We start from the raw sequence: 26,630 nt of genomic DNA, 5'->3' as shown, positions 1-26,630 counted from the left end.
TAGAGAAGGCTTTGTCCTCTGCCAAAGCCATACCTTTGGAACCTGTGTCCCATCAGCAGCAGCCTCTTTCCCCCCCTGCCACCCCCACAGCATAATGAACTAGAGGCCCAAGTAGCCCCCATTGGAAGTGCCCTCTCTTCCGACACCTTCCCAGATTATCCCACTGGAGAGCTCCCTCGGAAGAGGCTGTGTAAGAGGACGCATGTTGATTCACCTGAGTCTGTCACGTCAGACACTGATTTTGAGGAATCAGAAGTGTCCCCTATATCCCCCTCTGAGGATTTCTCCTTTTCTGACATCCTAGAAATCCTTAGACAGAGGGGTGATTGGAAGACCTCTAACCCTACTGAGGATGAATCCGTGTATCTTGAGGCCATTGGTTCCTGACCTTCCCTCCTCCTGGGTGACACCACCTTATGACCATCTCTTGGGGGTCATATCGCGGAAAGAATGGACCTCCCCAGGCTCAGTGGAGCCCGTCCCGAGGAGGCCAAATAAGTTTGACAGCACCTGAGGACAAGACTTTTAGTAAAGGAGTTCCCGTTGATGCTATGGTGGTAGCAGCGGCCAACAAGGAGTTATCCAAAACATCTTCTAATATCCATCCTCCTAACAAGGAGTCTAGGATGATGGATAGGTATGGGAAGCGTACCTTTTCTTCAGCGGCAATTACACATCACTGAATTACCTTACCCATTTTACTCATCTTCAGAGGGGTCTCCTGAAAGAGTTAGGAGATACCGTCCAGAGTTCAGTAGCTCTGGGTTCCATGGACAAGGTTTCTGCACAGCTCTCCACCCTCACATCCATAGCGAACGCCTCTATGAGGCTGATATCGTACACGGCAGATGGAGCGAGTAGGGCAGCCACAACTGGAAAATCCCTCAGGAGACATTCTTGGATGTGTCTTTGTAATTTCACGGAGTCCTTCAAGTCTTCCTTCACTAACGTCCCCTTTCATGGTTCATCTGTTTTTAGACCCCAAGTGAAAGAGACTTTGACTAGGTGCGAGCAGGAAGGGAAAACCTTATCTGCCATCGGAGTCCGTTTCTCCCTCCCGTCTAGATCCTATCCCAAGGGTAATACAGGAGGGAAAATGTGGGTCCATAAATCCCAAAAAGGTTTCCCTCAGGCACAAGGTCAACCCTCCACTAGAGGCAGAAGGGGAGGATATAATGGAAGACGCCGACCTCGAGGCAGAGGAGGTCTGCAACACCAGGGAGACAGAGAAACTCTCTCTGATCATCCCTTCCATCGCCCTTGAGGGGTTGCTCGACTATCCATCTCTGGAGGCAGTCGGGGGTCATCTATCACTGTACCCAAGCACCTGGCTAACCATCTCACAATATCGTTGGGTACACACCATAATACCCGGAGGTTACCTGATCCCCTTTGTTTCTGAACCCCAGCAAACCGGTCTCTACCAGACATACCACCCATCCAACTAGACCGTGCAACATCAGAGGTCATCTCATTGCTGCAAAAAAGAGTCACCCAAGAAGTCGTCGCAGAGCAAGTAGGATCCAGAACTTACTCTTGATTCTTTTTAGTTCCGAAAAAGACGGGGGACTGGAGATCAAGCCTAGATCTCAGCAGGCTCAACAAGTACGTAAAGAAATCTAAGTTCTGAATGGTCACTCTGCAGTCGATATTTCCTTTCATCAGGAAAGAAAGTTGGATGTGCTCAATCTATCTCCAGGACGCGTACTACCACATCAAAATGGACAGGCGCTCCAGGAGACACTTGCGCTTCCTGCTGGGAGCCAGTCATTTTCAGTTCAGAACACTGCCCTTTGGTCTCACTACAGCCCCCAGACTGTTCACCAAATACATGGCAGTGGTTACAGCTCACCTGAGACATCAAGGATTCCAGGTGTTTCCGTACCTAGACGACTGACTCCTCACTGCTACCACCAAGCATCAACTCATCAGAACCAGGGACGAGAGATTATCCTTGTGTGCCAGTCTAGGCATCATTGTCAACCTAAAAAAGTCAGTCTTATCTCCTTCGCAGCACATTCTATACTAAGGCTCAGAAATGGACACAGTCCAAAATGGATTCCTGCAAGTAAGGTGTCTGCAAGGTCTCAAAATACCCACACATTCCAAAAAAACGACCAGCAGATAGTGGTAGCTGTACAATAGTCAAAACATCAGTATATGTACTATACACAGACCGGTTTTGGCTTATACTTCTCTAAGCCTTCATCAGTGTAAAGATACAATTAAAATCCACCATTTATATACTGTGTCTATAGCCTGAAGACCAATTACAGGTGTTCATTTTATCCTGGGGCAAAAAGCCCTCCCAGTTTAATAATCCATTTTTTCTCTTTAGCGTTAAGTAGTTCATGCCATCCAGATTTATTATATTTAATTCCCAAAATTCTGTCTATAATAACAAAATGAAAGGATGCTGTTTTGTGGGTTTCAGTATGTTTATACAGAGCATTTGCGTGTCTTTTATTTTTAATTTCACTAAAGTGCTCTGAAATTCTATGTTTAAGCACTCTTGATGTCTGACCTACATAGAAAGCAGAGCACTTACAGGCAGCCAAGTAAATAACCCAATCTGAGCTGCAGTTTACAAAAAAAGGAATATCAAATACTGCATTGGTATTTTTACTACTAAAGCTGTTCATTTGTAGTACCCTACAGCATTGTGTGCAATGACCACATGAAAAACATCCTTTGGCAACTTGTCTCTCAATAGTACTTTGTAACTTATATTTACCTTGCTTACAATGGTTTAAGACCTTGCAGATGCCTTACTTGCAGAAATCCATTTTGGACTGGCTTTCTCCTCTTTTCTGCTGCGGGCCTGTGGAACTGGAGGGTTCTTACCCTATTTGGATTTAGTCTAATATATCTTCTAGCCTGATTGAACTTTAAAAGGGACAGTAATCCAGTAAGAAAACATTTTTTTTTCTTATCCATATTGTTCATGCGGTGGTTTTTTGGCATGTGTTAAACGAAAGTGAGCGTCTGCAGATGGAGCTGATATACATCCAATGCCTGGGATCTAAATATTTCGGAACAGTGGCGTAATGTGGAAAAATAAACAGGTTAACGAATATTAGTGCTTCTATTGTATCAGCCTATCTTGTAGGTGGGTTCCAGTAGTGACTGTAGTTTCTGTTGTTAACAGATATTAAATGTTAAATCCACCGGAACAGCAGCAGGGGCGGTATAACCTCCTTGTTTCATTCATAGTAAGGGCATACAATTTTGTTTGGGGCTGACTGTTTAAGTGGATTTGTGTCAAGTAACAGCGGATTTTCTTATGGACATGCCTAATATTTCTGGGTGGACTTGATAGTGTCAGTGGTGTCAGCCCATCTTGCAGGTGGGTTCTAGCAGCAGTTAAAATATTTTGCCATCAATAGATACTATCATTTGCGAAATTCATCAGAATAATGCCCTGCCCTCTACCCTGAGGATCTGTGACAGTCCACACACCTTCAAAACACAACTTCATTCTTGCCTGTTTCTTCACAGCAAATGCAACTGCACTCTTCAACTCATACCTCCCAAGCTCTGCTCCTCCTCCTCTCCTGGCTAACCTTCATACCTTCCTAATTTCTCTCATATACTTGGATTATAAATTTAACTAAACAGTAACATCCAGCCTTTATGCTGTATGCCTGTCTTTCTCTTGAAAAATTTTTAATAGTTTTGCTGTCTTTACTGAATGATACCTGTTTTGACTATAATACTGCCTGTTGGTTGTTATACTGCCTGTTGGTTGTTATACTGCCTGTTGGTTGTTATACTACCTGTTGGTTGTTATACTACCTGTTGGTTGTTATACTACCTGTTGGTTGTTATACTACCTGTTGGTTGTTATACTACCTGTTGGTTGTTATACTACCTGTTGGTTGTTGTACTACCCGTTGATTGTTGTACTACCTGTTGATTGCTATGCTACCTGTTGATTGTTATACTACCTGTTGATTGCAATGCAAATATTTTTCTTGAAATTCTCTATGTAATGTAACTTTGTATTGTGGAGCTTTTCTCCCCGGGCCTCCACTGAAAATGGGCTGTCGAGCCCAGTGGACCTCCTCGGTCACCAAACTGGAATAAATAACAAGTAAATAACAGGGGGACAGCTTAACCCTTTTTTTGCTCTCATTAAAGTAAAGGCATATTCTTGGGACTGGAGCTGATTGTATATGTGGGCGACTTCAACTACCCCACCATTAACTGGGAAAACTACTCGTGTACCAACTCCTTAGCTCAACGCTTTCTAAAATTCATAAACTCCAATGCTCTAGATAAACTTGTCCACACCCCTACCAGGGGCATCAATATCCTAGACCTAGTCATTACCAAAATGACACCTGATGTCAACTCCTCCTTGGTCCGATCCGACCATAAGCATATCACCCTTGATATCCACATCCCGCCCCCACTCCCCATTAAGGAAACCACAGTAAATAATGTCTCCAAAGCCAACTTCATGCTTCTTAAGACAGAAGTGGTGAACTTCATGACACCCATGCAGATGGACAATACAGTTACAACTGCTGAATCCTACACAAATGCACTCTATAAGCACTTACACGAGTGCATGGATTGTGCTATCCCAAACAGAACCAAGACGCTATCCTCCAAAAAAAGGAAGCCAATCTGGTGGTCCCCTGCAGCTGTACAACAGAAGGAAGAAACTGTTGCAAAAGAGAGTAAAATCCCACGAGTGGAGGAGCTCCCTGATCAGCCTCAGTAAGAAGCTGAGATCCCTTATAAGATCCTCCAAAGCTAGCTAGAACCATGACGGACTCCGAGGCCTCTGCTGGGCCTGTCGCCAGTTCTCTGGTTTTCAGTGAGGCGCCTACGCAGCCCCTGACGACCGCTGAAATGGAACCCCAGACAGCTTTGGATTCTCAAGCGGAGTGTACTAGGCCGTCGCAACCATCTTCATTAGGCCCTTCCGACACTGGAGCAGAAGGTGATCCCGGTGCAGTAGAAACGCCTTCGGTTTCAGAAGGTGTCTTCAGACTGACTACACTCACGATTAAATCTTATGCTAAGCTAAAAACTCCATTAAAACCAAAAAAGGCTGTACATCAGTCTCCTGTTCAAGGCCCCATGCCTAAGAAACAGATGCTTAAGATGGCTGAAGATTTGATTTCCCTAATCAGGGGTTCCCATCCCCTTCCTGATAAAAGGTCAAGACAAGAGGAGGACTATGCTTCCTCTGACCAGGTTTCTTTTTCCTCAGATTCTTCTGAGGAACAGGATTACGCTTTTCCCCCTTATGAAGATTCTGATGCTGAAGACTCTATTCCCTCAGCATCTCCCCCTGAAAACTACTCCTCTGGGGAAACTTTTCATACCATGAGGGAACATTTCCACTGGGAAGGCCAGGACTACTCTGATTCTAAGAAAAGACTCTGAGAGTTTATTTTACTACCCCAGCACAGACCACTTGCTATCCCTCCAGTTTTAGATATTGTGGATGATGTTTACTTAGAGTCTAGTCTAAATCCAGACTCCCTACCTCCTGCTCCAGCCAAACCAGACAGATACTACAGAGTACCTGACGCACACAAATTCCTTTATAAAAGCTCTCTGGCCCAGGGTCCCAAAGGGGCTAAAGCTTCTATGGCTAAAAATCCTGTACCCTCTGAAAGGGATTCCAGAGCTTTAGATAGATGGGGAAAGAAGATATACACCTTGGCTACTCTGGCTATGAGAGCATTAAATATCATCAATTCCTAATGTCTCAATTAAAACAAAAACTGAGCACACATTCTGAACAGGCTGAATTCAAGGAAATGCAGGATCTGTTGCATGCAGATGAACAGGTGGGCAAACATACTTTACAATGTGGATTTGATTCATTGGAAGCTTCCTGTAGAGCAGCTGTTACTGGGTCTGTCATACGCAGACATGCTTGGTTAAAAGAACAAACCCTTACCTGATCATGTTAAAGCAAAATTATTGGATGCACCTTTACAGCAGGATGTCTTATTTGGTGTCAAAGCAGAAGAGGTTTTAAAGAAAATGGAGGATAAGGCAAAGTCTATGCAGATGGTCAAGGATTTTTTTACAGGTACAACCCCCTCGTTTCAGCAGAAATTGGCCAACAAAAAACAGGTCCTTTCCAGCTTCTGACAGACCACAGAGGGGCAAATACAGACGCCCAAGGGGCAGAGGTCAGTCACAAGGCCCTTACAAACCTCGACAATGGGGTGCCACAACCCAGAAAGGAGGTGAAGACAGACCCCAAGCTAGCAGAAGACAACCACAATGACTCAACCCACCAACTACCAAGCAAATCTCTCTTGACAGCTCCCTTGGGAGGAAAATTAGCACATTTTGCAGACAACTGGCACATCATCACAAAAGACAAATGGGTCCTAAACATTGTCTCACAAGGATACAGATTCCACTTTCATACCTTGCCAACGATAAAAGGAATGCCAAACCTGCCACCAAATCTATGGGCAGAGGCACAAAACCAAATTACAGCTCTCATGGACATGAGAGCCATTCAGCAGGTACCTACACAGGAGCAAGGACAAGGATTTTACTCAAGACTCTTTCCAGTCCCCAGAAAGGACAAAGCATGGAGACCCATTCTGGATCTTTCAATTCTGAACACCTGTCTGCAAGTACCAAAATTCAAGATGCTAACACTACAGCAGCTTCTTCCCATGCTGGGCAAGAAGGCTTGGCTAGTAACGTTGGATCTCAAGGAGGCATACCTGCATGTCCCTATCAGACAAAATTGCGGAAGATACCTCCGGTTCATTGCAGGTTCAACCCATTATCAATTCTCTGCACTGCCCTTTGGCTTATCTACTGCACCCAGGGTCTTGACAAAATGCCTGGCACCAGTAATTGCATAATGCAGACAAAGAGGAATTCAAATATACCCATACCTGGACGACTGCCTTATTCAAGCAGAAAGCAAGGACATTCTTTTAAAACATCTGGCATTTGTCAAACACCTTCTAAGTTGCCTAGGATACACAGTAAACGAAAAGAAATAAAAACTAGTGCCCTCACAAAACATAATATTCCTGGGTGCCAGCTTGAATACAATGGCCCAGATGGATTATCTCACGCCAGACAAGCAACAACAGCTGACTCAATACTTCAAAATAATGGCAACAAAGACCCAACTCCCTGCAAGAAAAATTCTGCAGGCCTTGGGATTCATGGCATCTTGCATACTACTAATACCATTTGCAAAACTGCATATGAGGAAATTACAATGGTACCTGAAAAGCGTATGGACTCAGCACAGCCACAGCTTGGAAACAATATCATCACTCATTCCCTGCCTTCAACAGGAGTTTCTGTGGTGGGCACAGGCATGTCACCTCAACAAGGGTCAGCCTTTCACATTACCCACAGCCAGGCAAACTATGACAACAGATGCATCGGACTATGCCTGGGGAGCACACATGGCAGGACAGTGCATTCAGGGCAAATGGACTACAGATCAAAGGCATCTACATATCAATCAAAAGGAAATGCTAGCAGTACAGACTGCCCTAACAGCTTTCAAGGACCTCTTACACCCAGGACAACTAATAATAAAGACGGACAATACCACAGTAATGTGGTACATCAACAAGCAAGGGGGCACACATTCCTACCCTCTATGCAGGCAAGCAATGACCTTGTGGAACACAGCACTGTCTTACCAAGTTCAACTACAAGCACAATTCCTGCCAGGAAAGAAAAACACATTGGCAGATGACCTAAGCAAAAAACATCATGGATCCGTATGAGTGGAAACTGGATCCACAAGTATTTGCAATGATAACTCAAAAATGGGGACGCCCAGACATAGATCTGTTTGCCAACCCCCAAAACTACCAACTTCAAAAATTTTGTACAAGGATATTCCACCCACAAGCTTGGAAAGTGGACGCCCTCTCATTCAGTTGGAAAACATTAACAGTGTATGCCTTTCCTCCACTGCCTCTTCTGGCAAAGGTGCTGCTGAAAGTCAGGTTAGAAAGACCACAAATGATACTCATCAGACTGGCCACGCCAGCACTAGTATCCAATTCTAAAGAACATGGCCCACGGCCCACCATGGATTTTAACACAAATTCCTCACCAGCTCTCCCAGCGAGACAATCAAGTTCTACACAGCCAGCTCAATACTTTAAACCTGGCTGCATGGCAAATTACCTAAACAATCAACCAACACCTCTATCCAAAGCTGTTATATGGATGTCATTCTGGGGGCCAGGAGGCCCAGCACCAGGAAAACCTATTCAGACAAATGGAAAAGATTTTGCTCCTGGAATCAGGCTAAAGGCCAAAATCCCCTTGATCCAAACATTCGTCAGATTCTACAATATTTAACTGAGATGTTGCACAAAGGACTTTCCTTTTCATCTATTAAGATCCACGCCTCAGCAGTTTCAGCTCATTACAACACAGATCCTCCTTTATTTTTACATCCACTCCAAAGACAGTACCTCAGAGGGGCTAAGAACATAAGACCACCCAGGACAGCACCAACACCTACTTGGGATCTCAACTTTGTTCTGGAAAAACTTACACTGCTGCCCTTTGAACCAGCTTTCTCAGCTGATTTAAAGTTTCTTTCATGGAAAACTGCCCTGCTGCTAGCAATAACTTCAGCTAGAAGAGTCTCAGAGCTGCAGGCACTAATGGCAGTGGAGCCTTTCCTCATTTTTCATCAAGACAGAGTCTCTCTGCGAACTAACCCTTCCTTTATGCCAAAGGTGGTATCCAGTGTGGCCCTAAACCAAACCATTCATTTGCCCACCTTATTTCCAAATCCCCAGAACAAAGGAGAAAGACTCCTGCATTCTTTGGACATTCACAGACAATTACGTTACTACTTGGATAAAACTAAGGCTTTCAGAAACTCTGACCAGCTCTTTGTAGCCTATGCTGCAGGATCACAAGGAAAAGCTATCTCAAAACAGACCATTTTAAAATGGATAGGACACTGCATACGTTTCTGCTACACGCATCATGGGAAACTGGTACCTGCTAGCATTAGGCCCCACTCCACCAGACATCAGCAGCCTTTCTCAGGGGGGTGCCAATCAAGGATATTCTGGAAGCTGCAACTTGGAGTTCAGTACACACCTTCACCAACCACTATCACTTACCTCTATATTCTAAGACTAGAGCTGGCTTTGCCACTGCAGTTTTGCAGGGCCTACTAGCTACTTCTAACCCTGTTTAACTCCACCACCCATCCTTAGCTTTGGGATTCAACCCAAGTGTGATGACTGCAGCAGGGTAACACGATGAACACAGTACAGTTTTGTAACTACCATAAATGTAGATGTTCGAGTGTTCACCCTGCTGCAGTCCAGGTTACCCTCCCTCCATCCCCTCTGATATAGCTGGACTTATCCATACCTTTCTATCCTATACAACCTCTGTGGTGTATTTGCTTGTGGCTGAAAGTATTGTTTTATTTTTGCTTTTATATTTTTATATAGCAATAAGTATTGCCTACCTGTTGGGGGCACCTGACATCTGGGGCAAGAAAAACTGAAGAAAATGGCGTCGGATGCCTCTTATATACCCCTGGCACACTGACGTCAGGGCGGAAGCGACAGCAACCGACGCCGGACCAAAACTTTGGAACTCTGGCCGAATGCGGGACCGCCTGACGGCAGGATAACCCAAGTGTGATGACTGCAGCAGGGTGAACACTCGAACATCTACATTTATGGTAGGTACAAAACTGTACTTTTGTAGTCCATCTCGCCTACATTCTTGTGTCCCTCCCTCCAACCCCCTTCCTGTTTCTGGGGGGTCTGGTGGACTATACTGGTGCTGTAAACTGAGAATCAGAACAAAACTGAATGAAATGAATGGAAGCAACAGTCCATGACAGCTACAATTCAAAGGATTTAGTAAGCGCTTTCGTCAGCTCAGTCACCTGACTTCTTCAGAATAATTGCATGACTGAAACAAAGCCATATTTATACAAAAATAAAATCACATGACATTATGCAAGCTTCAAGCTATTAGATCAATTAAAATCAACGACCCTTACACACATATAGAAAAAGCATTTATGAACAGATACATAATAAATATCCTACGTAATAAAGTAAAAACTACTTATTGAAACTAACCAAAAAAAGACTGTAGCTTTAAATAACTACTGATACTAATGTTGTCATTCAGTCCTGGAGTGGATGTGGCATTAAGTTTGATTTGCCACCATAATTCTTTAAAATTAAGAACTTCCTCCCAAGGACCTCCTCTTAAGTCCAGTATAACTTTATCAATAGCTCAAAATCTAAATGCATGATTGGGGTATTCTACAATGTGCTTGCTTAAGGCACTATTAGTGCTGCCAATTCTGATGTCCCAAATGTGCTCATAAATCCTATCTTTAAAACTTCTTTTGGTTTTCCCAATGTAAAACCCGGCACATTGACAGCAGAGTGCAGCATAAACCACCCCATTTGTAATGCAAGAGTAACTCCCTCTTGCCTTCACCTTAAAACCATTAATGACCACCTTGTTTATGCACACTGTGCACAAAATCCACAAGCCTTAGTACCCTTACCGTACTTTATTCCTTCATTATTCATACTTTGTAACAAATCTTTGAAAGTTTTTCCCCTCCTAAAAATAATATTAGGTGAGATCCCTAATTTGACCGTGACCCCTATTTGACTGCTTAAAACAGTCCAATTTTTACTGTCAAAGATGTCACTATTAGGGCTACCACCTGTCTCACTTTGCAAGGGACCGTCCCTCTTTGGGCAGTTGTGTGCTGACAAAAACTTTTAAAAATGGCAAATGTCCTGAGATTTTAGGACAAATTTATTTCCTATATTTTATGTAATAGTTGCATAAAACAGTTATTCTGTATCTAAAATACCTAAATGTTGTAAGAAACAGAATAAGCAACTAAAATGCTACGCTTTTATTTAGGCAAAAAAGTGAAGTTCTATCCTTTGTACTGACTGTGTGTATGTGTTGGCCTGTAAAATCTGATGTTTGTACCAAAAATGTCCCACTTTGGCCATTTGAAAAGGTGGCAAACCTAGTCACTATGGTCCATAGAAAACCTAGTAATAAAAGATGTAACTGGAAATGGTCCATAGAAAACCTAGTAATAAAAGATGTAACTGGAAATGAACCTTTCTCAACTTCATTGCAAGCAGCTGAAGTAACTGGAACATACTCATGACAATCAATAGCCCCCTTCAGTAAAGGACTAAATAATCCTGAATTTCTTTTCCTGATAACTTCATCCATGGCTCTCTCTATGAGGTCAAGGGGGTAACCTCTTGATAAGAACATGTTGTTCATCATCCTACATTGATCTTGAAAATCTACCTCCCTGTTGAACATCCGAGAAATTCAGACAAATTGCCCTTTTACCAAGCCCCTTTTAACATGCGCAGGGTGACAGCTAGTGTAGTGCAACAAACTGTTGCTATAGGTAGGTTTCCTGTACAGGTTACTAACTAAACTGTGATCAACCACGTCTTTGGAGACCATAACATCCAGATAGTTCATAGCCAGCCTCCTTGTAATTGTATGTAAACTTGAGAAATTCCTTGGAATTATTGAAATAATCAAGAGTCCTGTACTTTATGCACGTCCCCTGTCCAAGCAAAAAACAGATCGATCTATCTCAGGTACACCTTCCATAACCCTGTAAATGGGGAATTGAAAATAAATTTACGTTCTCACATAAGCATAATGATGTTAGCAAAGATGGGGGCACAACATGCCCCCATAGCTACCTCTGTAAGTTGTTTGAAGAACTGCCCTTCAAAAAACAAAAAAATTGTTTCAACACTAGTTCCATAAGTGTAACTAAAACTGCCACATCATTGTTGCTGAATTTGTTTAAATCGAATAAAAACTCTTCAAACCATTCAAGCCCTAGTGTATGTGGGATCACATTAAACAAATTGAAAGCATCTACTGTCGAAAAAGAAACATTTTCTATCATTGTTAATCCATTAAGTTTTTCCAAAAAATGCCATGAGTCAATGCATAAATGCTGTTCTTCCCTCAAGACAACTTTTAACCAATAGTCAATGTATTTACCAATAAAGAATGTTTTAGAACCCGCTACACTTGACTATAGGTCTCATTGGGGGGGGGGGGGGTCATATACATTTTTATGTATTTTGGGGATACCGAAAATATTCGGCACCCTGGGATGGGTAACACTTATAAAATTCAGTAACTCTCTGTCAATTTGGCCTTGGTCAAACAAATCCTTTAAGACCAGATCTATTTTATAATTGGAAATATTAACCAAATTTCGTGACACTTCCTCATAAAGTGCACCATCCCAAAGCATCATATTTATTTGATTATTATAATCAGCTTTAGTCATAATGGCTACCCCACCCCCCTTATCAGGTGTCATCACTCTGAGATTATTAGACACCAACTGTTTCAGTAACATACTTTCATGAACATTGAGATTGCCCACACAGCCTAACTAATAATGTTCTCAAATCAAATTCACAAAGAGTTTCAAAGAAATGCAGAACGGTAGGTAGTCGTGGATTCCAAGAACTAACTCTGTGCAAAATGCCATCACTAGCCCTGTCGTTCTCGAACATTAGTTTAAAATTAAGTTTTCTAACAAATGCTTTTAAGTCAATAATCAGTTCAGCCAAGTTAGATCTTGCTGTCGGGACAAAATTAAATCCTTTACTAAGTATGTCTGGTAAGTCAGAATCAAAGGCTTGTGAAGAATAATTGTATAATATAAAGTCGCCTTGTGCATTACTCTGAGCAGTATAGCCACTCATATCAGAATCACAAATATCAGTAAATAAAAGGAAAAGGGCGTATCATCATTAGAGTCAATGTCCCCACCATTACCTGGTGAGTTGTTTAAATTAAGAGCTAGTTCCACCTGTGTGTTTGCCTTGCTCCGTTCCAGGCCGAATTCCCTTGCTGGAAGGACCCCTTGTGATAATTCCACTGCGGCCTGTATTGTGGTTGCCAAATAAGATCCAAAAGCAACAAACCGAACTGGTAAAGAACAAAAAAGTCCACGGCCTGAGACCAAGCTGCTGTGGAAAATGTTTTTAATTCAGAAGTAAAATCCAGTCACGACAAAAACAGGACATCAAATCAATCAAGCGCTTTCACCCAGGCTTTTTCAAGATCATTGAAAAAGCCTGGGAGAGCCTGGGTGAAAGCGCTTGATTGATTTGATGTCCTGTTTTTGTCGTGACTGGATTTTACTTCTGAATTAAAAACATTTTCCACAGCAGCTTGGTCTCAGGCCGTGGACTTTTTTGTTCTGTATTGTGGTTGCCTTGCTTGGTTTCAAATTCTTTCCGATCTCCGTGGAGGTTCCTGCCCTAAAGGGCCTGCATTGGTCGGTCGCTCTTCAGCTTTCCCTCCTGGAGCCTCATTGTTACCTCTTACTGTCTCATGCATATTCTGCGAGTTGCTGGTGGGCAGGGGTTTCGGATATGCCGAACCAGCGTTATAGGCTACAATGCCTCTTTGAAGCTTTTTGGCTTTTCTCATTTGTATCTCCCTATTTGCTCCATCAGTTTTGTCCAAGGTAGCTTTATAAGTAAGAATAGATGTTTCAAACAATAGGTCATCATGTAGAACTTTATCCAACTTACTCAGTTCTACATAAAGTGAATCTACAGAGTTTTGGTTATGCTTCATGAGTACTTCAAGCAGCTCCATGCCCTGTTTATCAAATAATGCTATAAGCTCATGATGTAGGGGAGAATCATTGATTAAACCATTAGGGTACTTCCAACTCCGTAACCCTTTAGGAACCAATTTGTTTTTTATGCAGTCCCTGAAGTAGGCATTCTCCACCTGCAGCTTTCTTACTTTAATTAATTTAGTTTCAAAAACAGTAAATGTTTGTTGAAAGGTCCCCCTTTCTGAAACCACATTGTTTGCCCGGCTGAAAGAAAAATCCCTGTCAAACCACGTAGCAAAGGAAACTAGCTCACCCCCAGGTTGCGAACCAAGCAAGCAACCACAATAAAGGCCGCAGTGGAATTATCAGAAGGGGTCCTTCCAGCAAGGGAGTTCGGCCTGGAACAGAGCAAGGCAAACACACAGGTGGAACTAGCTCTTAATTTAAACAGCTCACCAGGTAATGGTGGGGACATTCACTATAATGATGATACACCCTTTTCCTGTACTTTATTTACTGATATTTTGATTCTGATATGAGCGGCTATACCGCTCAGAGTAATGCACAAGGCGACTTTATAGTACGCAATTATTCTTCACAAGCCTTTGATTCTGACTTACTGGACATAGTTAGTAAAGGATTTAATTTTGTCCCGACAGCAAGATCTAACTTGGCTGAACTGATTATTGACTTAAAATCATTTGGTAGAAAACTTAATTTTAAACTAATGTTTGAGAACAACAGAGTTAGTGATGGTATTTTGCATAGAGTTAGTTCTTGGAATCCACCACTACCTGCCGTTCTGCATTTGTGTGAAACTTTGTGAATTTGATTTCAGAACGTTATTCGTTAATAATCCTAGCAATGGCTGTGTGGGCAATCTCAATGTTCATGAAAGTATGTTACTGAAACAGTTGGTGTCTAATAAATCTCTTAGAGTGATGAGACCTGATAAGGGGGGTGGGTTAGCCATTATGACTAAAGCTGATTATAATAATAGAATGAATATGATGCTTTGGGATGGTGCACTTTGAGGAAGTGTCACGAAATTTGGTTAATATTTCCGATTATAAAATAGATCTGGCCTTAAAGGATTTGTTTGACCAAGGCCAAATTGACATCGAGTTATTGAATTTTATAAGTGTTACCCATCCCAGGGTGCTGAATATTTTCGGTATCCCCAAAATACATAAAAATGTATATGACCCACCAATGAGACCTATAGTCAGTGTAGCTGGTTCTAAAACATTCTTTATTGGTAAATACATTGACTGTTGGTTAAAAGTTGTCTTGCGGGAAGAACAGCATTTATGCATTGACTCATGGCATTTTTTGGAAAAACTTAATGGATTAACAACAATAGAAAATTTTGACAGTAGATGTTGTCAATTTTTTCAATGTGATCCTACATACACTAGGGCTCAAATGGTTTGAAGAGTTTGATTCAAACAAATTCAGCAACAATAATGTGGCAGTTTTAATTACACTTATAGAACTAGTGTTGAAGCACAATTTTGTGTTTTTTGAAGGGCACTTCTTCAAACAACTTACAGGGGTAGCTATGGGGACATGTTGTGCACCCATCTTTGCCAATATCATTATGCTTATATGGGAACATAAATTTCTTTTCAATCCCACATTTACAGGGTTATGGAAGGTGTACCTGAGATATATTGATGTGTTTTTTTGCTTGGACAGGGGACGTGCATAAAGTCCAGGACTTTCTTGATTATATCAATAATTCCACGGAATTTCTCAAGTTTACATACAATTACAGCAAGGAGGCTATGAACTATCTGGATGTTATGGTCTCCAAAGACATGGTTGATCACAGTTTAGTTAGCAACCTGTACAGGAAACCTACCTATAGCAACAGTTTGTTGCACCACACTAGTGGTCACCCTGTGCTTGTTAAAAGGGGCTTGGTAAAAGGGCATTTTGTCCGAATTTCTCGAATGGTCAATAGGGAGGTTGAGTTTCAAGATCAATGTAGGAAGATGAGCAATATGTTCTTATCAAGAGGTTACCCCCTTAACTTCATCCATGGCTCTCTCTATGAGGTTATCAGGAAAAGAAATTCAGGATTATTTAGTCCTTTATTGAAGGGGGCTATTGATTGTCATGTTACTTCAGCTGCTTGCAATGAAGTTGAGCAAGGTTCATTTCCAGTTGCATCTTTTATTACTAGGTTTTCTATGGACCATAGTGACATCTTTGACATTTTAAGTAAAAATTGGACTGTTGGCAGTCAAATAGGGGTCACGGACAAATTAGGGATCTCACCTAATATTATTTTTAGGATTGGAAAAACTTTGAAAGATCTGTTACAAAGTATGAATAATGAAGGAATAAAGTATGGTAAGGGTACTAAGGCTTGTGGATTTTGTGCACAGTGTGCATACATATTTTCGGTAAACAAGGTGGTCATTAATGGTTTTAAGTTACAAAAGGGGTGGTTTATGCTGCACTCTGCTGTCAATGTGCCGGGTTTTACATTGGGAAAACCAAAAGAAGTTTTAAAGATAGGATTTATGAGCACATTCAGGACTTAGAATTGGCAGCACTAATAGTGCCTTAAGCAAGCACATTGTAGAGTACCCCAGTCATACATTTAGATTTTTAGTTATTGATAAAGTTGCACCGGATTTAAGAGGAGGTCCTTGGGAGGAAGTTCTTAATTTTAAAGAATTATGGTGGCAAATCAGACTTAATGCCACATCCACTCCAGGACTGAATGACAACATTAGTATCAGTAGTTATTTAAAGTTATGGTCTTTTTTTGGTTAGTTTCAATAAGTAGTTTTTATTTTATTAAGTAGGGTGTTTATTATGTATCTGTTCATAAATGCTTTTTCTGTGTGTGTAAGGGTCGTTGATTTTAATTGATGTAATAGCTTCAAGCTTTCATAATGTCATGTGATTTTATTTTTGTATAAATATGGCTTTGTTTCAGTCATGCAATTATTCTGAAGAAGTCAGGTGATTGAGATGACGAAAGTGCTGAATAAATCCTTTGAATTGTAATTGGCGTGGACTGTTGCTTGTTGGTTCCATTCATTTCATTCAGTTTTATACTGGTGCTGTCTGACCTGGTTCTCATTTGTTGTCCACCTGGTATAGATTATATTTCAAAATCCTTTGTCTGTATATATGCAGCTCTGATATTTCTTACCTGATGGGTACTTATTGCTTTCTTGCAAACTAGATCTGGGGAATTGCCGTGAGGCACCATGGGATAGGGGCTAGCCTCGAGCCAGTAAAAGCTCTCGAGCTTTAGTATCAGCTGAGTCGGAGCCGAATATCTACAGAATGGCGTTATTATGGTAGTACATAACTTCTTTTTCACATGCACAATGCGTCATTGTCCATGCCGGTGTAAATGACCTGAGACGTACCTCCCTGGACTACATGAAAAGAGACATAGAGGAGCTCTCGGATTATGTAGCCCAGGCCGGTATGACCCTGACCCTGAGCAGTATCCTACCCTCACCAAGAATGATGCCACAATACAGAGACAAAATGATCAGCTTTAATAATTGGCTTAATTACTGGTGTCATTCTAAGGATCCAATGTCCGTCTGCCTGGGATGACATGCTTGACAAGCCACGCTGCTTCGCAAGGGACGGCTTGCACCTGTCACCCCTGGGCTTCCGGATATTGGCAAAGGCTCTTGCCACCCCCATAGTGCCTTTTTTAGGCAGGGCTCAAATGATATACCTACCGCCCTAGAAAACAAAAATGGAGAAAAACTAAGGGTAATACTGCTCAATGCCAGAAGTCTAAATCTCAAGATGCACGCCCTCAAAGCCCTCCTCAGTATGGAGAACATTGATGTCTGTGCTGTGACTGAAACCTGGTTCAAGGCTCCTGAGAGCACCCCAGCACTATCAGGTTATACCTCATATCATGCTCGCCCCAAAATCCGGACCGAACCACAAAAGGAGGGGAGTATCCATATTCATAAAGGATACCCACACCTCCAGGTTAGTGGCAACGCTAAGCATCGGAGACCATCCAGGTGCAATTAACCATAGGTAAAACTGCCCTACAGTTTGTAACATGCTACAGACCACCTTCTCAAACTCAGGAAACCCACACAGCCTTCCTGAAGACACTGGAGAGTATGAATGTCTCTCCAAACACCATCATATTGGGTGACTTCAACTACCCAAACATAGACTGGGAACATTACTCAAGCCCCAACACCCTAGCCCAAAGGTTCCTTGAGTTCATAAACTCAAATGCTATGGAACAACTAGTCACCATTCCCACAAGAGGAGAAAATATACTAGACCTGATCATCACAAACATGGGGACAAAATGCTCCACACCGAAGTATATCCCTCAGTGGTGAGATCACACCATAAATTGATTTCACTGGAGAGCCACATCCGGGGCCCACCCCCAGCAAAAAAGGCGACAGTGAAGAACTTGTCAAGAGCAAGCGTCACACCTCTTAAGACTGGAGTGGTATCCTTCAAGGCCCCGAGCCAGTGGAAACCACAACCCACGCTGCTGAAACCCTTACAAATGCCTTCTACGAGCACCTCCAGGAATGTATGGATCAAGCAATCCCTAATAAAATCAAGACCCTTTCCACCAAAGGCAAGCGCCCGGTCTGGTGGACTCCAGCCATAAACAAACTCTACAACAAGAGGAGAAAGCTACTACATGACAGAGCAAAATCCCTAAATGGGGAGGCATCTCTGATCAATACTAGCAAAAAACTACGATCACTCATAAAATCATCCAAGGCCAACTTTGAGAGAAAAATCGCTAATGACACAAAAGACAATCATAAAGCCTTCTTTAGCTATGTTAGAAACCTGGGTGAAAACTCCCAGATATGCTCAGAATTAGTCCAAAATGATAAAAAAATCACTGAACCCACAGACATTGCCAACATACTGGCAGACAGGTTCAGTGCAAATTTCTCCCTCCCCAAAAGGAGAAATATCTATCCCACCAGAGTCTAGCCTCTCAAACATCTCAGATGCCCAGGTGAGAGCTGCTCTCTCTAAAGCAAAAAACACAGCATCAATGAGACCGGACGGTGTCCCCGGCTGTGTGCTACACGAACTCAATGAGGAACTAAACCCACACATAAGGCTGCTGTTTAATCTTAGCCTTACTACAGGATACGTACCCAAAGAATGGCGTACGGCAACTGTGGTCCCACTCCACAAAGGCGGTGCTTCTACGGACCCTGGAAATTACCGCCCCATAAGCTTGACGAGCCTTGTCTGCAAAGCTATGGAGAGGATCATAATGGAACTCATAAATAAAGACATTGGGCCCTACAGACACTGGATCCTACCCAATTTGGCTTTGTCAAGGGCAGATCATGCCTCTTGAACTTGGTCGACTTTTTCGAAACAAGTCACTAAGGCCATTGATGAGGTTAAGGCAGTTCACACAGCCTACCTTGACCTAGCAAAAACGTTCGACACAATACCCCACTCGGGCATCATAGAAAAGCTCACCAGCTTAGATGTAAACCCATATTCACAAGATGGGTTGCAAACTGGCTCAAGGACAGAACACACAGGGTTAGAGTTGCTGGTGCCATGTCAGACTCTAAGCCGGTCACTAGCGGTGTCCCACAGGGCTCAGTCCTGGGCCCCCTCTTGTTCGGCATTTATTTTTCTGAAGTGCAGGCAAACATAGCGGGATTGTGGCTGACAAAATTTGCAGATGACTGCAAACTGGGCACCATAATTGACACTCCATCAGACACAGACATTCTCCAGAAAGGTCTCATAGAAATGGATAACTGGTGCCAGAGCCATGGCCTTAAGCTAAATGCCAAAAAATGTATAGTCATACCCTTTGGGAAAAACAAGGTAACCCCTATTTACCACATAGGTGGTAATCCATTAAACACGGAAGAAGTTATCAGGGACCTGGGGACCCAAGTTGACAGTAACCTCTCTTTTGACACTCACATTGCCAAAGTGGTTAGGAAGACCTTCTACATTGCCCACCTGATCATGAAGGGATTCACATCCAGATCAGGAGAGGTCATTGTATCCCTGTACTCTTCACTTATCAGACCAATGATGAGTACAACGCCCCATTCGGAATGTACCTTACCCAACACCTGCAGCAGTTGGAAAGACCCCAAATGTTCCTCACCAAAAGGATAAAGGGGCTCAAACATATGTCATACGATGCCCGACTGAAGAAACTCCAGCTCTATTCAGTCACATACCATCTGCTCAGAGATGATCTGTGCCTGACATACAAGGCCATGTCCAGCCCGGAATTAATGGACATGCTCCACCTCAAAAAATCCAAATCCACCAGAGCCATGAGAGCAAGAGACTTAAACCTCAACATGGATATAAATAGGATGTGCTGGAGGGACAGATTCATCACCCAGAGACTCTCTACACTATGGAACAGAATCCCAGTCCATGTGAGGCAGAGCCCCTCACTGACTCTGTTCAAGAGAAATCTTGACGAGTGGATGGGAGATCGTAAGTTTACCCCGGGAATCATCTCTGTATCACTGCTGGACAGAGGCACAGCAAACTAATAGGTATAGTATTCTCATCCTAAGGGGTGGTGAAAGCCACACACACTCTGGCTAGGCTTTTAAATGCCCTAGGGCAGATAGCCTAGTATGAACCTATGAACCTATGAGAGGCTTTCAGTGTCTAAAAAACATTTTTACTAAGATATGGATTGTTTTTATGAAGCTTATTTTATTGCTGGACCATTCCACAAAATTTCATAAAAAAATATTTAGCTATTCTGAATGAAGTGTGGAGGGGGCCTGCCTCACACACCATCATGCAGGGACTTTTCTTCTGCATCCCCTTACTCGGTATAACATCCTCTGAGTTTGCATGGTCTCAGTTAAGATGTTCTTCATCTCACATTGCTGCAGTCCTAACACTTGGGTAGTCCGCTGTCCCTCGGTCGGCCCGAATATCAGAGTATAAGGCTGACGTCGGTCAAGGCGCATTTGACTGACATCAGAACGTCAGGGTACAAATGCGCATGACCGACGTCATATCCTCAGTCTTTTTTGCCGCATGGTCCGATGCAGAAGCAGTGTTGCAAGTGCCGTTCGGCGTTCTGAAATTTTTCAATTCGGAGTTTCAGACCGAAGTCAGAGTTGGTTAAGTACCCGCTGGGAATATTTTGTTTTTCTTGCCTCAGTGGTTTACCGGATGTCAGAAAAAGTGAATAACTGTATTTCTTGTGGGAAACAGATTCCGCATAGGGACTACCATAATTTGTGTATACCTTGTTTGGGACCTGAGCACGACGTTGTTGGGTGTCGCTTTTGTGCTAGGTTTAATAAACGCACTATAAAGCGAAGGTTGGATTGTGCCAGGTTGGTCTTTGGGAAGCGGTGCAATTACAATATGCCGTCGGATGCTCCGGCGCCGGCTTCCTCAAAGAAGCGCAAGGACAAGGCAGTTAAAACTAGGTTAGAGGAGTCGTCCGAACCGGACGCCGGGGGAACCGGTGGTTCCGACGGAGGCCTCTCTGGAGTCCCAGGGAGAAACTTTGATTTTACAGGATGTGGCCTCCCAGGAGGCAGGTCAGGCTACAGGGGCTTCTCAGATTACTTTACTCCCCTCCCTTCCTAAGGTGTCTAGGCCCTCTCTTTCTGCTTCCAAGGCTTCTCCTAGAGGCAGGTCTAGTTTAGCTGCTGTGGGTGTCACTCCTGGTTCTTCAGGTTCTGTGCCCAAGAAGCACATGCTTAATATGGCAGAAGATTTAATTACTTTAATTAGAGGCTCTATGCCCCCTCCTGATAAGAGGCCTAGGATGGAGCCAGTGTTGGGGGATTATGAGCAGGCTTCGGATGTGTCTGAGTCTTCGGCTGAAGACTTGCAGGAGTATTCTCATTATTCTGATTCTGATGTTGATGATTCTACTCCTTCTGCTTCTCCTCCTGAGGATTTTTCTTTTTCACAGACCCTTCACTCCATGAGAGAGCACTTTAAATGGGAAGGTCAGGACTTCTCTGACTCCAGGAAAAGGCTTAGGGAATTTTTGTTTTTACCCCAGCATAGGCCTTTGGCTATACCTCCTGTTTTGGATGTAGTGGAAGATGTTTTTACAGAGGCTTCTCTTAATCCTGATTCTTTGCCTCCTGCTCCTGTTAAACCGGATAGGTATTACAGGGTGCCTGAAGCTCATAAGTATCTTTTTAAGAGTCCTAGGGCAGACCCAGAAACTGTTAGCCAGGGGCCTAAGGGTGTTAAGGCTTCTGTTGTCAAGAATCCGGTTCCTGCAGATAAAGAGGCCAGGGCCTTGGATAGATGGGGAAAGAAAGTTTATACTTCTTCCACCCTAGCCATGAGAGCTTTGAATTGCCAGTTTCACATGTTAAAATATCAAAATTATCTGCTTTCACAGTTGAAATCTAAGGTTGATGCTCTGGCGGAAGGTATTGATTGTAAAGAGTTACAAGATTTAGTGCATGTTTCTGAACAGGTGGGTAAGCATTCTTTGCAATGTGGTTTTGATGCTGTACAGGCCTCCTCTAGGGTGGCTGCCACTGGGTCAGTTCTTCGCAGGCATGCCTGGCTGAGGGATCAAAATTTATCTGACCATGTTAAAACTAGGATTTTGGATGCCCCTTTGCAATCTGATGTCTTGTTTGGTTCTCCTGTTGAGGCAGTTTTAAAGAAAATGGAAGACAAGGCTAAGTCAATGCAGACTGTTAAAGATTTTTTGCAGGTTCAGCCTCCAAAGTTTAGTAGAAATTGGCCTACTAAGGGGTGGACGTATCCTTCTTATGATTCCCAGTCTAGGGGTAGATCTAGACGTGGCAGGGGCAGAGGTCAGGGCTCTTTCAGGCCTAGAACTGGGGGTTCTCCTGCACAGTCTTCGGGTGAGGGCAGGGGTCAGTCCTTTCGTAAACAGACCCAATGACCTACCTTTTCAGCTGCCAGAACCTTCTCGCCTGGCAGCACCTTTGGGAGGAAGGTTGGCACTTTTCAAAGAAAATTGGAGTTTGATTACCCAAGACAAATGGGTGTTGGATATCATACATCACGGGTACAGGTTTTATTTCCATACCTTGCCTCCTTTCAAAGGCATGCCAGACACTCCTCCTCAACAAAGAATAGAGGCTCACAAGCAAATTTCTCTGTTACTCCAAATAGGGGCCATACAGCCGGTTCCTATGCCAGAAAGGGGCCTAGGATTTTATTCTCGCCTGTTCCTTGTACCAAAAAAGGGGAACACGTGGAGACCAATTTTGGATTTATCTATCCTCAACACTTATCTGGACATTCCCAAGTTCAAAATGCTGACGTTACAACAACTTTTACCTCTGCTGGGCAAGGATCACTGGATGGTAACTTTGGATCTCAAGGAGGCTTACCTTCATGTTCCTATCAGACTAAGTTGCAGGAAATATCTGCGTTTTCGGACTGGGACTTCTCACTATCAGTTCTCTGCATTGCCCTTTGGCTTATCTACTGCCCAGAGTATTTACTGAAAGTTCTGGCTCCAGTGATAGCTTTCTTCAGGCTAAAAGGAATACAAATCTATCCTTATTTGGACGATTGCCTGATTCTGGCTCAAGGAAAGGACGAGCTTCTTCGTCATTTGGAATATGTGATAGCAGTGCTAAGATGCCTGGGGTATTCTGTGAACGAAATAAAGTCCAGTCTAGTACCCTCTCAAGACATGTGCTTTCTGGGTGTAAGACTGAATACAGCATCCCAGATGGCCTTTCTAACCCCGGACAAACAAAAGAATCTTTCCCTTTACTTCCATCATCTTTCTCTTCAGTCCGGGCTGACTGCAAGGACAGTCCTTCAAGCCTTAGGGTTCATGGCATCTTGTATTCTGGTGCTTCCCAATGCCAAACTGCATATGAGGAAGTTGCAATGGTATCTCAAAATGTATGGACTCAGCACTGCCAGGATCTGGACACTGTCATTCAAATAATACCTTGCATTCAAAAGGAATTTTTGTGGTGGGCTCAGGAATGTCACCTAAACAAGGGACTCTCTGTGACCCGCCAGAGGCGAGTCAGATTCTAACAACAGATGCCTCAGACAAAGCTTGGGAGCTCATCTAAACGGAAAGTGGATACAAGACAAGTGGCCTGTCAGACTACTGCATCTACATATCAATTTGAAGGAGATGTTAGCAGTCCAGTTTGCATTAATAGCTTTCAAGGATTTACTTCTTCCAGGGCAGGTGTTGATTCTAACAGACAACACAACTGTCATGTGGTACATCAACAAGCAAGGGGAACACATTCTTATCCTCTATGCAGGCAAGCAATGATTTTGTGGGAGACTGCTCTCAGTTTACAACTAAGTCTTCAGGCAAGGTTTCTGCCGGGAGCACAGAACTCCTTAGCAGATGTGTTAAGCAGACAAATCATGGATCCCCACGAGTGGAAACTGGATCTTCATGTATTTCAGAAATTGACAGTGTCCTGGGGAACTCCAGACATAGATCTGTTCGCTTCTCCACTAAACCACCAGCTGCCAAAGTTTTGCACGAAGAGGTTTCATCCCACAGCTTGGAAAGTGGATGCTCTTTCTTTCAGTTGGACAAATCTTCATGTGTATGCCTTTCCACCTCTGCCTCTCCTCCCAAAGGTACTTCTGAAGGTAAGACAGGACAAGCCAAGGATGATTTTGATAGCTCCAGATTGGCCTCGACAGCACTGGTACCCATTACTGAGAAGTCTAGTACGGAAGCCTCCATGGCCTTTGCCTTTGATTCCACATCTGTTGTCCCAGGAGGACAGCCATCTGCTCAATGTCAAGCTTCACTCTCTTCACCTAACAGCCTGGCATATTCTGTTTTAAACCATAGAGGGTCTCAACTTCCACAACAAGTTTTGAATGTGATTTTGGAAGCTAGAAGGCCTAGTACAAGGAAAGTGTACGCAGATAAATGGAAGAGATTTTTGTTTTGGAGTGCAGCTAAGGATTTGGATGTTTCTGAGCCTGATTTAAGTGTGGCTCTTCAATATCTTACTGAGTTATTGGACAAAGGTTTGTCCTTCTCTTCTATTAAGATTCATGCTGCAGCAATTTCAGCTCACTATGACTGTGACCCACCATTGTTTTCTCATCCTTTGTTCAAGCAATTTCTTAGAGGGGCAAAGAATATAAGACCCCCACGAAGAGCTCCTACTCCTGCTTGGGATCTCAATTTTGTGTTGGAGAAACTCACTCTACAACCTTTTGAGCCTGCAGCTACTGCTGAGTTGAAATATTTGTCATGGAAGACTGCTTTTTTGTTGGCCATTACCTCGGCAAGAAGGGTTTCTGAATTGCAGGCCCTTATGGCAGTTGAGCCTTTCTTAATTTTTCATAAGGACAGGGTATCTTTACGTACTAATCCTTCCTTTATGCCTAAAGTGGTTTCTAGTGTGGCTTTAAACCAAACTATTCATTTGCCTACTTTTTATGCAAATCCCCAAAATAAAGGGGAAAAGATTTTGCACACTTTAGATGTACACAGGCAGTTGCGATATTATTTGGACAGAACTAAAGGGTTCAGACAATCTCAGCAGTTATTAGTTTCTTTTGCTTTGTGCTCTCAGGGCAAGCCCGTGTCAAAACAAACTATTTCTAAGTGGATTGGATTTTGCATTGCTTTCTGTTATTCCCATCATGGCAAAGAGATTCCAACTGGGATTAGGCCTCATTCCACTAGGGCTACTGCCACTTCAACAGCTTTTTTGAGGGGGGTGGCAACTAAGGATATTTTGGAGGCAGCCACTTGGAGTTCAGTGCATACCTTTTCTAGGCATTACCACCTTCCTCTGTACTCTAAATCCAGGGCTGGTTTTGCCACTGCTGTGTTGCAGGGCATTTTGGCAGCTCCTGCTTCTATATGATTTGGCCATCCTCCCTTACCTCTGCTTTGGGATTCTACCCAAGTGTTAGGACTGCAGCAATGTGAGATGAAGAACATAGTACAGTTTTGTACCTACAATAAATGTAGATGTTCGAAGATCCACATTGCTGCAGTCCAATTTACCCTCCCTCCTTCCCCTCTGTAGTGTGAGGTGGTTGTGTGGGTTGAGTTATCCATCTGAGGTATATTGTGCATATTGTATATATGTTGTATATATTGTGCATATTTTTGGTATTAGGCTGGTTGGTTGTTTAGTTGTTGTCTTTGGGTTTGGACCTTTCTTTTTAGGGTCTTCTGATATCTGGGGCAAGAAAAGACTGAGGATATGACGTCGGTCATGCGCATTTGTACCCTGACGTTCTGATGTCAGTCAAATGCGCCTTGACCGACGTCAGCCTTATACTCTGATATTCGGGCCGACCGAGGGACAGCGGACTACCCAAGTGTTAGGACTGCAGCAATGTGGATCTTCGAACATCTACATTTATGGTAGGTACAAAACTGTACTTTTGTTAATTTCAGCAGAATGGTTTATTAACAGAATGCATTTCAGTAAATTATACGTAATGTTACTTTTTCCTTTTGAAAACCTGTATTATGCTTTTCTTTCAGATGATAAACTGCCCACTGGAAAAATGCTGTTGTCAAATGCCGCTCCCACATATGCAGAAATGCTTATTTTGCTTGCTTCAGAAATGTGTCCAGTGCAAAAGCTTTTACTGTGGCACATGATCGTTGATTCCCGTCTTCACAAAGCATTATTGCTTCAACAGGTTTAATTGTCACTGTTTGCGATTCTTCCCAGCAGTTACCCCCTGTAGAACACCTCTGAAGTCAGGTGCAGCAGGTACATAATCAGTATGTCAACTGTTCTGCAGGGGCACCTTCTGAAATGGGTGTTTTACTTTTTCACCATCCCTCAGTTTCAGAACAGTCGGTCCATCTTATGGCTATTATAGATGACTCCCTTACAACACAGGCAAGTGAATAATGTATTGTAGTCACTGTTATTCGTTCTGATGTTTGCCTTGCATGTTGTGCTTGCTTACTGGATGCAGATGGTCACACTGAGTGGTGCAGTGCACATTATGTAAATATGAAAAGCAACATCATGCCGAAAGAGTAATACCACCCCTT

General features: G+C 43.0%; 1 protein-coding gene across 2 annotated transcripts in view; it reads left to right on the top strand.

The window, feature by feature from the left end:
• FRG1 (FSHD region gene 1) overlaps positions 1-26,630 on the top strand; it is a 466,841-nt gene that overhangs the window by 273,405 nt on the left and 166,806 nt on the right. The gene's annotated exons all lie outside the window — the stretch shown is intronic.

This window comes from Protopterus annectens, chromosome 2.part1 (assembly GCF_019279795.1).
Source record: "Protopterus annectens isolate FY-2018-M chromosome 2.part1, PAN1.0, whole genome shotgun sequence".
NCBI classification, from domain to species: Eukaryota; Metazoa; Chordata; order Ceratodontiformes; family Protopteridae; genus Protopterus; species Protopterus annectens.
This window is presented reverse-complemented; position numbering and strand designations above follow the sequence as displayed.